Below are 13,055 nucleotides of genomic sequence, written 5' to 3' on the forward strand. Positions count from 1 at the left end.
AGATAAAAAAATAAAAAAATTATAGTTAGTCCCTATTGTTTAAAGCTCTTGGGAAGAATAACCTTACTATAATTATTTATTTCAAATTTTTTACAGTAAATAATAATACATGTTTTCGTCCTTGGCAAACCACTCCAGACTATCCCGACTATCCCAATTTTGTGGAAAAGGACCTAGAGCTTGACTTTCTTACATCTTATCATGACACACAAGAATATCTCTTTTTTTTTTTTTTTTTTTTGTTGAAAAGGAATATAGATAATAAATGTATTCTGGTGGTTTTAATTAAGGACGCAATGTAAAAAATTTATGAGTAAAATATTATATTGATTCACTTTGGTGGTTGAGAGATAAAAAATAATATAATTTTGAAAAAATTATATAAAAAAAAAACTTAGGATTTGATCTTGTTAATTGTCATCTCAGCTAAAAGTTGGGAGTTGAACAATTCATCAACTCTTTTTGCTGGGCAAAATCACCTCGGCTAAAAGTTGGGAGTTGAACAATTCATCAACTTTTCGTGCTAGGCAAAATCACCTCGCATGGGAGCTGGTTACCCCTTGTCCACTACAATCTATTAACACAACAAATTTGCTAAGCACAGTAATTCATTGCCATCATATACTAATTCAAAGAAGTCACAAATTTCACAAATTCTTAATGAGACTCAGAGAATTACATTGGAGATTGGAGGGATATGTCTTCCCTTCAAAAAAAAGTACATGAAAAGTTTAAACTAAAAGTAATACAACTTCAAATTAGCTGCGTTCCATAATCGAGGTATGACTTTGCCGTCTAAATCTTCCAGACTGTATGCCCATTTGCTTGCCAGACCAGTTATCTTGTAAGGCCCTTCCCAGTTTGTCCCTAGCTTTCCTTCGCTTAGCACTAGAGTGTTGCACATCACCTTCCGCATAACCCAATCCCCAACCTTGAATTGTTCGGGGTTAACTGCCTTGTTGTACTTCTTGGACAATTCTTGCTGGTATGCCGTGGTGTGGATTAGTGCCTTCTTCACGTGTTCTTCTACAAGGTTTAACTCAAGGGCGATGGCTTCTGCGTATAAGCCCGGGTCAAAATTTTCACTTCGGATGGTGGGCTTGCGAATCTTTAGTAGGATGACCGCCTCCATGTCAAATGCCAAGGCAAAAGGCGTCTTTCTCGTTGAGTGTCATGGCGTCGTTCGATAGGCCCAGATGACAGTCGGAAGTTCTTCGTTCCATTTTCCTTTTGCTTTCTCTAACCTCTTCTTCAACTCATCTAGAATGGTCTTGTTTGATGCTTTCGCTTGGCCATTCGATTGAGGATAGGCCGGTGTTGAGTTGTAGAATTCTATCTTCAGCTCCTTACAGAATCCTTTGAACAATCTTCCGTCAAATTGGGTGCCATTGTTGAAGATCAAAGCTTTGGGGACTCTGAATTGTGTTATCACGTTCTCTCAGACAAACTTCTTCACGTCATTTTCTTTGATGGTTGCCAGGGGGTTGACTTCTACCCATTTGGTGAAATAATTCGTCGTAGCTATAAAGAATTTGCGGTTGCCCCGGCTGGTTGGGAGCGGTCCCATGATGTCGAGTCCCTACATTGCAAATGGCCAAGGACTTATGAGAGGAAGGAGTTTTCTCGCCGGTTGGTGAATCTAGTGCGTGAATTTCTAGCACTTTTTGCATTTCCTCACAAACTTCTGGGTGTCGGCCTACATGCACGGCCACCAATACTCCTACGAAATAGCACGGTAGGTCAGGAATCTTCCCCCAATGTGGCTTCTGCACATTTCATCATATTGAAACAAAATATTTTTAATTATTTAAAATAATTGTAATTGGTGAATTCAATAAAAGTGGCGTTTAAGTCAAAGTTTCATTGCTAGAGATCAAGGTCTTGTTTGGTTTATATTTCCCAAAAATTTTTGAGAAAAATTCTCTACAAATAAGTTTTCAAAAGTAATCAAACCAAACAAATTTTTCCAAAAAAATTTCTCAAAACTTGTTTGGTTTATAAGTTTTCCAAACAAATCTCTCTCTCATATACATCAAATCAATCACTTTTTCCAAAACTCTCTCTCAAAATAATTTTCCAAAACATCTTTTGAAAAAAACCAAACCAAACAACTTTTCGTACTTTTTATCTGTAAAACTCATCTCCCAAACTCAAACCAAGCATACCCCAAATTTCTCGGAAAAATAAGAAATGTGAGTTCTCAATCCAACTTTGACAAATTGATCCAACCATCCTTTTATTTATTCTATGACTTTTCTGAAGTTTTTTTCTTATTTGTTTAATGAAATTCTGCTATTTTACATGAAGTGAACCCACATTACTCTCACCCTTTCTCTTTTATTATCAATCTTTTCATTAAATATTCATCAAATCAATTAAGGGTTATTATTTTTCTATCAAATTAAGAATTTATTAAATTCTGTATCATATTTGAATTTGATGAAAACCTAAAAAGATGAAACATTGAAAATGAATTTTTTTTTTTTCCATCATATTTGATGAAAAGAAAAATTTGGGATAAGAAGAAATTTTTAAAAATATTTTGATGAAAATATAATGAAAAAATTAGAATAGTTCATATCAAATCAATTTTTTTTTTACTCTAATTTAAAATCAGAGTAGATTAAAAAAATTAATAAAGGGTTGGAAATAGCTAACAAAATTATTTAGCACAATTAGCAATGTTACAAATCCAAGAAATATTATTCAAAATTTAAATTGAATGGACTAGATTTAATTGTTGATGAGGATTTTCAATTCATCAAGTCTAATCTTTATTTTGAATAATTTTATAAACATTTGTTTTTTTGGTCTGTATCTTTCTCTGATGTAATTTGTGTTGTCTTGTTCTTGTACTACTAGTAACAATAATGATACATCACCTAATTTTAGAACTCTAATTAATCTTTAATGACATGAAAAAAAAAATTTAAAAAAAATAACAACAACAAAGACCAAAACATCACATCATAGTGAAACTCACCCCATTAAACCTCTTAGCACTCCTAAATAAAATAAATAATAATTAAAAAGTGCAGTAGGCCACACCCCACTGAACTCATCAGTGCCTCTCTCTCTCTCTCTCTCTCTCTCTCTCTCTCTCTCTCTCTCTCTCTCTCTCTCTCTTCTTGGTTGGCCAAACACTTGGCTAACTGTGGCCAGACATTTAGTGACTGACACACTTAGGGCCTGTTGGTAACAATTTCGTTTTCAGTTTTCAATTTATATTTATAAAAATTTAAAAACTGTCATAAAACCTTGTTTGATAATTTTTTTGATTTATAAATAATTGTTTCAGTTTATAAATTTGAGGAAAAAACGTAAACTTAAAAAATGAGTTTACGCTGGTTTTTAAATAGAAATTTAAAATCTTGACTAACAAATTTTTTTTTTCAATTAAATTTTTTTTTTCCAAATATTATTTTTCATTAATTTTTTTTTCAATTATTTTTTTCCAAATAATTTTTTTTCCAATTATTTTTTTTCAAATAATTTCTTTTTTTAATTATTTTTTTTCAAATAATTTTTTTTCAATAATTTTTTTTCAATTAATTTTTTTAATTAATTTTTTTTTCAATTATAATGTATATGATCTCATTGTCATAAATAATAAAAAATAAATATAAATATTTTAGGCTTGAACAAATATAGTTTTTAGTTTATATTTTTAAAAAAAATTTCAAACATTTTGTTCAAACCAAATGCATTTGTAGTTTATATTTTTCTAAAAATAAACAAAAATCAGTTTATAAAAGTTTTGTAAACATAAAATTTTAGCATTTGATAGATAGATAGATTGATAGCATTGCATTGGTAGAACGTTTATAAAAGAAAAAACCTGAATTTTGCCTTAAGCAAGCGTTACATGCTAATGGAATTGAACCAATTCATTCATTCTTTAAGCAATTACAGAGAGGTGTAATTTTATTATTTATCCTCAATGAAAACAAAGTGATAAAAAAAAAAAAATGATTTAACAATCACCTTGGTGGAGTGGATGAAGAAAACCATCTCAATTCAAAAATGATTAGTCGGCATGCATGCGGATACCCTTGCTTGTCTAGCCTTTTCATCGTCATGTTGAGAATGCAAATATTTTGGGTTAATATTTCATCTCTTACTTTGGGGTTAATATTTAACCTAAGACTAATTTATACCTTAACCGAGTTTTTATTGTTCTCAACATAATCCTATTTTAAATCCACCCCGCCTTAAACAAGGTGATCCATTCTATGTGGACCACATCTACGTGATAGTCTATTTCTTCTATTATATTCATGTATTTTTTTTATTATTTTACAAAATAATAAATATTTTATTAATAGCACAAAATAGTTTGTACAGAGATCACTTCTAACGCGTTTCACGCGAGAGGAGGAAAGGGTGGTGTAGACACTCCATTTTGACCGGTCCTAAAACTTGGGTACTTTCTTTTGACCACCCGCTGATAAAAATTAGAATATGTCATTTTATAAATTTTTCAGCCGAAAAATCAAATTGAAGCTTTAATCCCAAACCTCACCTATTTTGGTCAAATTATTTTATATCACTAATATTTTATCAATTTGTAGTATTTTATAATTTTTATCTAATTTTATGTGTGTGTACACATTTTTAGGTGTTTTTTATATAAAATAATAAAAAAACAAACAAAAAAATAAAAATGAAAAAGAAAATAAAGAAAAGAAAAAGAGAGGGTCAGATGAGGATAATGGGTTTTGGGATGGAAAAGGATTTTGTTTTTGCTGGATTCAAAGGGGAACAGAGTGGACATTGTGATGATAAGTTTTGGGTGGAAAATAATTCAGTAAAGTAGGTTTGAAAAGTGGTGGAGGAAATTGAAAAAAGAGAAGGGCAGATGAGAGTGGATGGAGAGGAGACACCTAACAAACACACTATCTCTGCCTCTTCAGAATAATTGAGGTATCTCTGCCTCTTCAGAATAATTGAGGTCTGTGGGCACCAGGGGTGTGGATTTTTTATGATTCTTGGCATGGTGGATGATAAACAATTAAAAAATCTCTCTCTTTATATTTTCCAACTTGTTTGAAGCAACAGGGGGGGAGGGGAGGACATCACAGGCAAAAAGACTCTCAGTCTCATCTCTCTGTAGCTGGGTCTCTCTCCCCACACATACACACACCATTCACACACGGCATACACACACGGCACCTCACTGAAACACACCACACACGACTAACATTCATACTCAACACACCACTCATCACCCACACGCTACACAGACCCAACACACTTAACACGGATAGACTGAGCACATGCATGACAAGAGACATGAGGCTACACGATACACACACACACGGTTTAGAGAGAGAGACATAGACACCCACACACAACCCATAGACGGATGGAGCTTCAGCACTGATACAGACCAGACACACACACCAAACCCAGCTCTCTTCTCTCTCTAGATTTCTAGGCTTCTCTCTCTCTAAGACACACACAGCACACAGCACTCACTCAGCCACCCACGCACACGGCACACCCAGCACCATACACCCACTCCATACACACCCAAGATCTTCCCACCCATGCACATGACACCCAGCTAACACACACCTCTCTCTCACCCACGGCTCTCACACACGCCACTCACCCATGCACACACCCAGTCACCATACACTTCTCACACACGGCACTCACAGCAGACACACAACACACACACATGGTTTAGAGAGAGAGAGGACACACACTCCACACACCCAACACAACACACAGCTCTCTCTCACACTTAAAACACACATGCATACATATTGATACACATTCACACACCCAAGAGGGACACCCAGCAGATGCATACACGCTGAACACATACACACACAAGCTCCACCTCCCTCCCTCTCGGCATGCACACCACCACCACCACTACCATGCATACACACACACCGAACCCAGCTCTCTTCTCTCTCTAGATTCCTAGGTTTCTCTCTCCCTAAGACACACCCAGCGCAGAACACACACACTGCACAATCAGAGCTACACACACACACACTGCCATCTCATCCTCTCTCTCTCGGCAAACCCACAACACACATGCATTAAGACTCACACAGGGTCATACACTCTCTTTCTTTCTCTCTACAATGGATATAGACACACAGAGAAATAGAGGGAGTTAACAGATTCACACATGCACCACACTCTCTTTTCTTTTGGTCTCATCATCATCATCATCACAGAGCTGAATTCAAGGATGAGCAAAGTGTCCGTGGGCCACCTCATGTGATTAAGCCAAGGTTCATATTTTATTGGGCTGGTTGAACAATCCAGCACTTGGAGAAAAATTATGGTTATTGGGCCGTAAAGTTGTGGGATTTTGGTGCTGTAGAATAATAACCCATGTGGATATCATTCACGTTGGGTTGGTGCATTTTTGATTGGCTGGTGGTTTGGTCTTGAAGAGGTCGGGCCGGCTTGACAGTGGGCCGTTTTGTTTGAGCATTGATGGGGCCGCCATTGAAGATGAGTTTACATGGGCTGAGGCGTGAAGACAAATAGTTTGTTTTGCTAATTAATGACTTTTTTTTATATTTTTTTTTATTTTGAGTGTTTGTGAGGATTTAATTTTATTCATCTCCCTCGGATTTGTAATATTTAAAATGATTGTAATAATTCTCCCACCCCGTTTCTTTTCATCCCATTCTTTAATCGCTTTCCCTAACTGTACATATGTATATATCTGACATGCCATGCATATCCATGCTTTACATTTATGTCTCATGCATTAAGATTCGGCTACATTTACATGTGTGGATTTAATCAATTCTTCTGTGATTCTATGCGCTACCTCATGTTATTGAGATGATTCGCATGCCATATTTTAGAAGCCGAATCTTTAGTGCATCTCATGAGTGAATTGCATTAGGATTCTGTATATAAGATCATGCATATTTTACTAACTTTGTTTTGTAGTTGTTCGAGGGACGCCGGTCGATTTGTGAGTTTTTATGCTTTAGCATCTCATTTGTGTGTGATTTTCTTATTATGTTTAGCATTCTACTGTGTGGCTATTTGCTTAAGTGATAAACTGTATGAATGCCTATGGATGAAGGCTTGTTGTTTGAATTGGAATAATTCAATAAATGTACGTTTTAAGCCTACTTTGTAGTGGCAAATTCACAAACTTTAAGCCCACTTTGTCAAGTGGCAAATTCAAACCCTTTTCGAAAAATAAACATAAAATTGAATTGTTCCAATTTAAGCAAACTAGTCTATACTTGTATGCTTCACATAGTAAATTTTAGGATTTATTCAATAATCAGAACATGAACATATAAAGAAAATAAAAAGTCATATCATGGTTTAGTAGAGGCCGATCTTTTGATCGGGTGAGCGGGGGTGCTCATTATTGACCTTCCCCTCTCATACCTAAGGTTCCGAGCCAAGCATCCTTGGTTACGACGAACAGTGGCCTTGGCACCGAGTCATGGGTTTCCTAATTTCTCAAAATATTAGGTGGCGACTCTGAGATCTGATGACGCAGTCCATTTTTGACAAAATTGCAATAAAATGGATTATCAATAAAAGTTGTCAAATCTGGACCCTCATCTATGTTTCACATTGCACTCGTGAAACTTGAGATCAAAGAGATCTCGGGAGTCCGAACTGTTTAACGTGCGCGGGTACCCCCCGGGCATGTTACAGGTGGTGTGATCACCGGGATGCACCCAAATGTTTTTAACCAAAGCAATCCTAACGCGTCTAACGCAAGAGGCGGAAAGGGCGGTGTGAACATCGGAACGCACCCGAATGTTTTTTAACCGAAGCAATCCTAACGCGTCTCACGCGAGATGGGGAAAGGGTAGTGTGAACACCGGGACGCACCTGAATGTTTTTTAACCAAAGCGATCCTAACGCGTCTCACGCGAGAGGAGAAAAGGGTGGTGTGAACACCGGGACGCACCTGAATGTTTTTAACCGAAGCAATCCTAGCACGCGAGAGAAGGAAATGGTGGTGTGATACCAATTTTTTGTGTGAGTTAAATCAAAGAACATGATTGTTATTTCTTTTGAAATGACGTGAATAAAAGATCTATATTATTTTATTATTTGATATGTATAAAAGTTACGGGACAAATATGTCATTTTAATCAGATAGGGAGTACGTGTAATTTTTTAAATATGAGGAAAAATCTATATTAAATAGAAACTTTAGAGATGTCAATGTAATTTACCCTAAAAAAATAATTAAAAAAATTACTTATTTATGACATTAAATTAAAAAAAAATTATTTTCTGTATTGGATGTTGAGTTTTTCTCTTTCTTCCTTTTCTGGAACGTTAGTAGTTGTAATGGCCTTTGAAGCCTTGTTTGGGAACAGACTATTTTAGTAATTTTTTAATTTTTTACAAAAAAATATACAAAAAAAAAATAGAGAGAGTGATATGACGATTTATAATAATTTTTTTTTGACTTTTTAACTAAAATATATGGTTAACAAATGAGAAGTAAGCGAGCCATGAAACTCCCTTTATGTCATGTCAATAGATACATCTTTTCCTCTTTCGTAATATTTTATTAGCTATTAATAAAATATTTATTATTTTGTCCAGTTAAAGTCACATTTTTTTTTTATTTGTTAGTTAAAATTACATTGTTCACTAAATTAATGCATTTAGGTGATGTTTGTTTAAATGGATTAGGTAATGAAATATTGTAATATAAATTGATAGTCTTGGGATATAGTTCATGAATTACTTGGCTAGAAATAATGTATATCATGTATTTATTTTATTCGATTAGATGTCTATAAATAACTGTTTTTGTGGATCTCGTGTTTGATTTAAAAATTATAAGTTATTGAAAGACCATTTTGTCTTTTGAAATTGTTTATATTTTATTTTATTTATTTAAAGTATATCTTATTTTATTTATTTGAAGTATATTTTATTATATTTTACAAAGATCACTTTTAATTTTATTTAAATACGACATTAGAAGTATATTTCTATTCATGATTTTGTTAATAAAAAAAAAAGAAAAGAAAAAAGTATGAGAAGACTATTAAATATTATGAAATTAATTTACACATGTTTAAAAAAATTCAACATGTTTAAAAAAAATAAAAGAAATAAATTTTACATACTTGAGGGTTAATTTTGTCATTTAACTAATTAATCAAGATGTTTGCTCAGTCCATCCATTTTTGTTCCACATCCTCCAATGGATTAAGTAATCTCACATATAAAAGATTATTAATCTGACCGAATTATTAATCTAACTTTTACTTTTTCCACCAAATATTAAACTATCCATTCTATTAGATATGAAATCCAATTCTAGTTGTGGCCAATTTGGCATTGTATAAAGTTATAATATTGTACTATTTTGTACTACACTTTTGACTAGTTGATTTTTTCAATAAAGATTTTACTAACGTGTTACATTTATATAATTATAATTATTATAGTTTAACTTATCACCAAGTTATTATCATAAAATCCTCACCACCTTATTAAAATCCTTACATATCTTTATTAATTTATTAATAACAATTAAAACTTTCACGGGATTTTTTTTCCCCATTAATAGCAAATATCAAAGTGGCAAGATTCCAAAAAGCTGATGAATCATGAAATAACCCTTAACTCTATCTCCAATCTTCTTCCTTTTGAAGGCCTAATGAAAAGAAGAAGACAAAAAAGTAATAAAAAGAATAAAGTGAGAGATGATTTGAGCTTTTATTTTTATAATTTGATGGAGAATTCAAACACGCAAAGATGTGAAACTAAAACGAGGAAGACTAGACTAGATGAAAAAAAAGGAAGTGTAAAACAATAGATGAATGAATGGAAAGGGCAAAAACAAAAATGATATGATTATGACTATAAACATTTTCAACATGGAGTATAAGACACAAGCTTATTATCAACAACATAAACATAAGATTTATGTTAAAATAATGACAAATTCAATCAATTCTGTTTTTTTATGAATCTTTTTTGATTTTTCATGATTAGATATTGTATTTGTTTGTTTAATAAATCAAACTAAGTCTTAAGTCTCATAAAATGAGGTCGGTTGCATGAATCATTTTTCTCTACTCGATTCTATCTAAGGCCATTTTGTTAGTTAAATTAAGAAGATTCGTATATCTATTTACTACATTAATCCACGTCAATCTAGGTCTACCATTTTTCCTAACACTACCATCTACTGTCATTGTATTACATCTCTTTACTACTGCCTCTGTTGGTGTAACCAAACTATCTCAATCTATTCTCTCTCCACTTATTTTCTATTGGTACTGCTCCTACCCATACTCGGATATAGTTATTCTTAACTCAGTCTTTTTTAATCTTGCCATACATGTACCTTAGCATCCTTATCTCAGCAACACTCATCTTCTCTACATGTTGTTTCTTAGTTACCTAACATTTCGTCCCATACAACATCGTTGATTTAATAGTCGTTCTATAGAATTTCCTTTTTTAGTCTAATGGGTACTCATTGATCGCACAATACTCCAGACGCACTTCTCCACATAATCCACCCCGCCTTAATTATGTGGACCACATCTGCTCCAATCTCCCCATTCATTGTAATAATCGATCCTAAATAACGAAAATGTTCACTCTTAGGTAGTTCTTAGTTCTCAATCTTCACTTCTCCTCTGCTCCTATTGTGACTGTTACTAAAATTACATTCCATATACTCTATCTTAGTTCTGCTTATCCTAAATCCTTTAGGCCATGTTTGTTTGGTGGATTAGGTTGGATGGGATTGTTAGTGAGAGGATTGTTAGTGAAGGGATTGTTAATGTGGGGATTGTTAGTGAGGGTATTAAGTAAAAATATGTTTGTTTTGATGATAGTGTGAGAGATGGTTAGTGATGAGATTGTTAAATCATTTTTATATTAATAAATAAATAAATTATTTCTATATTAAAAAAAAAACTAAAACAAATAGGTGTACTAGGTTAAAAAAAATAATTAAAAAAAATAATATTTTTATATAAAATAGACTCAATCCCCTCACTATTTTCTTAATTTTACCCAAAATTCACCTAAGCTAATCCCCCTACTGAGGGGGATTAGCATGTAAGGCCCCGGTGTCCCACATCGGGAATGGAGGGAGAGTTCCTAGGCTATAAAAGTAAAAACCTAGACCCTTATATAGCATTGAGGCCTTTTTCCAAGTGGTCAAATCCCTATTAGAGCTCCCCAGTTAAGCGTGTTTAGGCTAGAGTAGTTCTAGGATGGGTGACCCACTGGGAAGAATAAATCCGTGCGGGCGTGGCCCAAAGTGGACAATATCGATGACGTGTAAAGGGTTGGGGCGTTACATAGCAAGCCGGTTGGAGTATGAAGCCGCTCACCCAAACCATCACCAAACGCGCTATGGGTGGAACCCATAGCATTGCTAGTCCAATCCGACCTCCTATACCGCGAAACAAACGTTATCTTAGATTCAAGTGTTTTTTTTCCAATTCTTCAACTTAGTGTTAACTCATCCTCTAGTCTCGTCCACTAACACGATATCATCTGCAAAAAGCATACAACATGGCACATCATATTGAATATCACGTGCCAATTCATCTATAACTAAAGCAAAAATATAAGGACATAAATTGGAAATTCTCTCGTCTCTCCAGCAGACGATCTAATAGTGGTCACCACACCTTCATATATATTCCTAATCATATCAATGTAACCTTTTTGTCACCCCTTTCTTCTCTAACACCCACCAGATTATATCTTGGACACTCTATCATATGCTTTCTCAAGATCAATAAAAATCATATACTTTTTTATTACTCTCTTCAAAAGATAGATCGCTTCATTGTTGACCTACCAGGCACAAACCCAAATTGTATCTCGCAATCGATGTTCCATTACTCTCTCCTACACTTTCATTGTGTGACACATTAACTTGATTCCTCTATAGTTGTTACAATTCTAAACATCTCATTTAATCTTACATATTGGCACTAAAATACTCTTCATCCATTCTTCTGGCATTTTCCTAGCCAACAAAATCTTACTAAATAACCTAGCCAACCAAACAACCTCCTTCTCACCCAAATATTTCCATGCTTTAATACGTATATCATCGGGTCTTAAAGTCTTATTCAATTTTATCTTCTTAAGTACAGACTCTACTTCAAAGTCCCTAATCCTACGGTAGAACCTATAGTCCTGGTGTTCTCATTACTGCCTACTTCGTCCCCTTTTGACTTACCTTCATGTTCCTCATTTAACAACTTCTCAAAATAGTGCTTCCACCTCTCCTTAATATCTTCATCCTTCACCAACACCTTAGAGTCCTCACCCTTGATGCACTTAACCTGATTAAAATCTCTTGTTTTCTTCTATCTTATCTTAGCAAGTTTGTATATCATCTTCTCTCTCTCCATACTATATAGTCTAGTGTATAGGTCATCATAGGCTTTCAACTTAGTCTCCCTCACTACTTTTTTGACCTCCTTATTGGCCAATCTGTAGTGCTCAAGGTTTTTCTCAGTTCTATCATTCTGCCACTTTTTAAAGTTTTCTTTTTTCGTCTTTATTACTGTTTGGACCTCCTCCCTCCACCACCAAGTTTTCCTAAAGTTGGGTCCCTTTCCTTTCGACTCTCCAAGAACTTCCCTTGAGATTCTCCTTATACAATTGGTCATCAAGTTCCACATAGTATTCGTATCATCTTCAGAGTTTCAAGTACCTTCTTTATCTATTATATTCTTAAATGTGTCTAGTTCATCCCCTTTTAGGTCACACCATCTAGTTCTGCGACGTCCACTATCTTTTTGAGTTTGTTATTGCCCTTTAAAGCATAAATTTAATACCAAAATCCTATGTTGAGACGTCAAGCTCTCTCTAGGAATCACTTTACAGTCATTGCCTTTTAGACGGTCTCCTTTTCTTTCTAGAAAGTAATCTATTTGGCTCCTAATTAACTCACTCTTGAAGGTTATCAAATGATCATCTCTCTTCTTATACATAGTATTGGCCACGACAAGGTCAAAAGTAGACGAAAAATCTAAAACACTCTCTCCAACCTCATTTCTAACACCAAAATCATACCCACCATGTACCCT

General features: G+C 34.2%; 1 long non-coding RNA gene across 1 annotated transcript; it reads right to left on the bottom strand.

Annotated features, from left to right (window-relative positions):
• Positions 1 to 625: 625 nt before the first annotated feature.
• On the bottom strand, positions 626 to 5,056 carry LOC145798662 (uncharacterized). The gene is made up of 2 exons (XR_014339977.1): positions 3,985 to 5,056; positions 626 to 1,766 (listed from the first exon to the last, which is right to left on the bottom strand). It is a non-coding gene; the product is annotated as an uncharacterized LOC145798662 (long non-coding RNA).
• Between the last annotated feature and the right edge of the window lie 7,999 nt (positions 5,057 to 13,055).

This window comes from Camellia sinensis, chromosome 9, assembly GCF_055761805.1.
Source record: "Camellia sinensis isolate YWXY chromosome 9, ASM5576180v1, whole genome shotgun sequence".
NCBI lineage: Eukaryota > Viridiplantae > Streptophyta > Magnoliopsida > Ericales > Theaceae > Camellia > Camellia sinensis.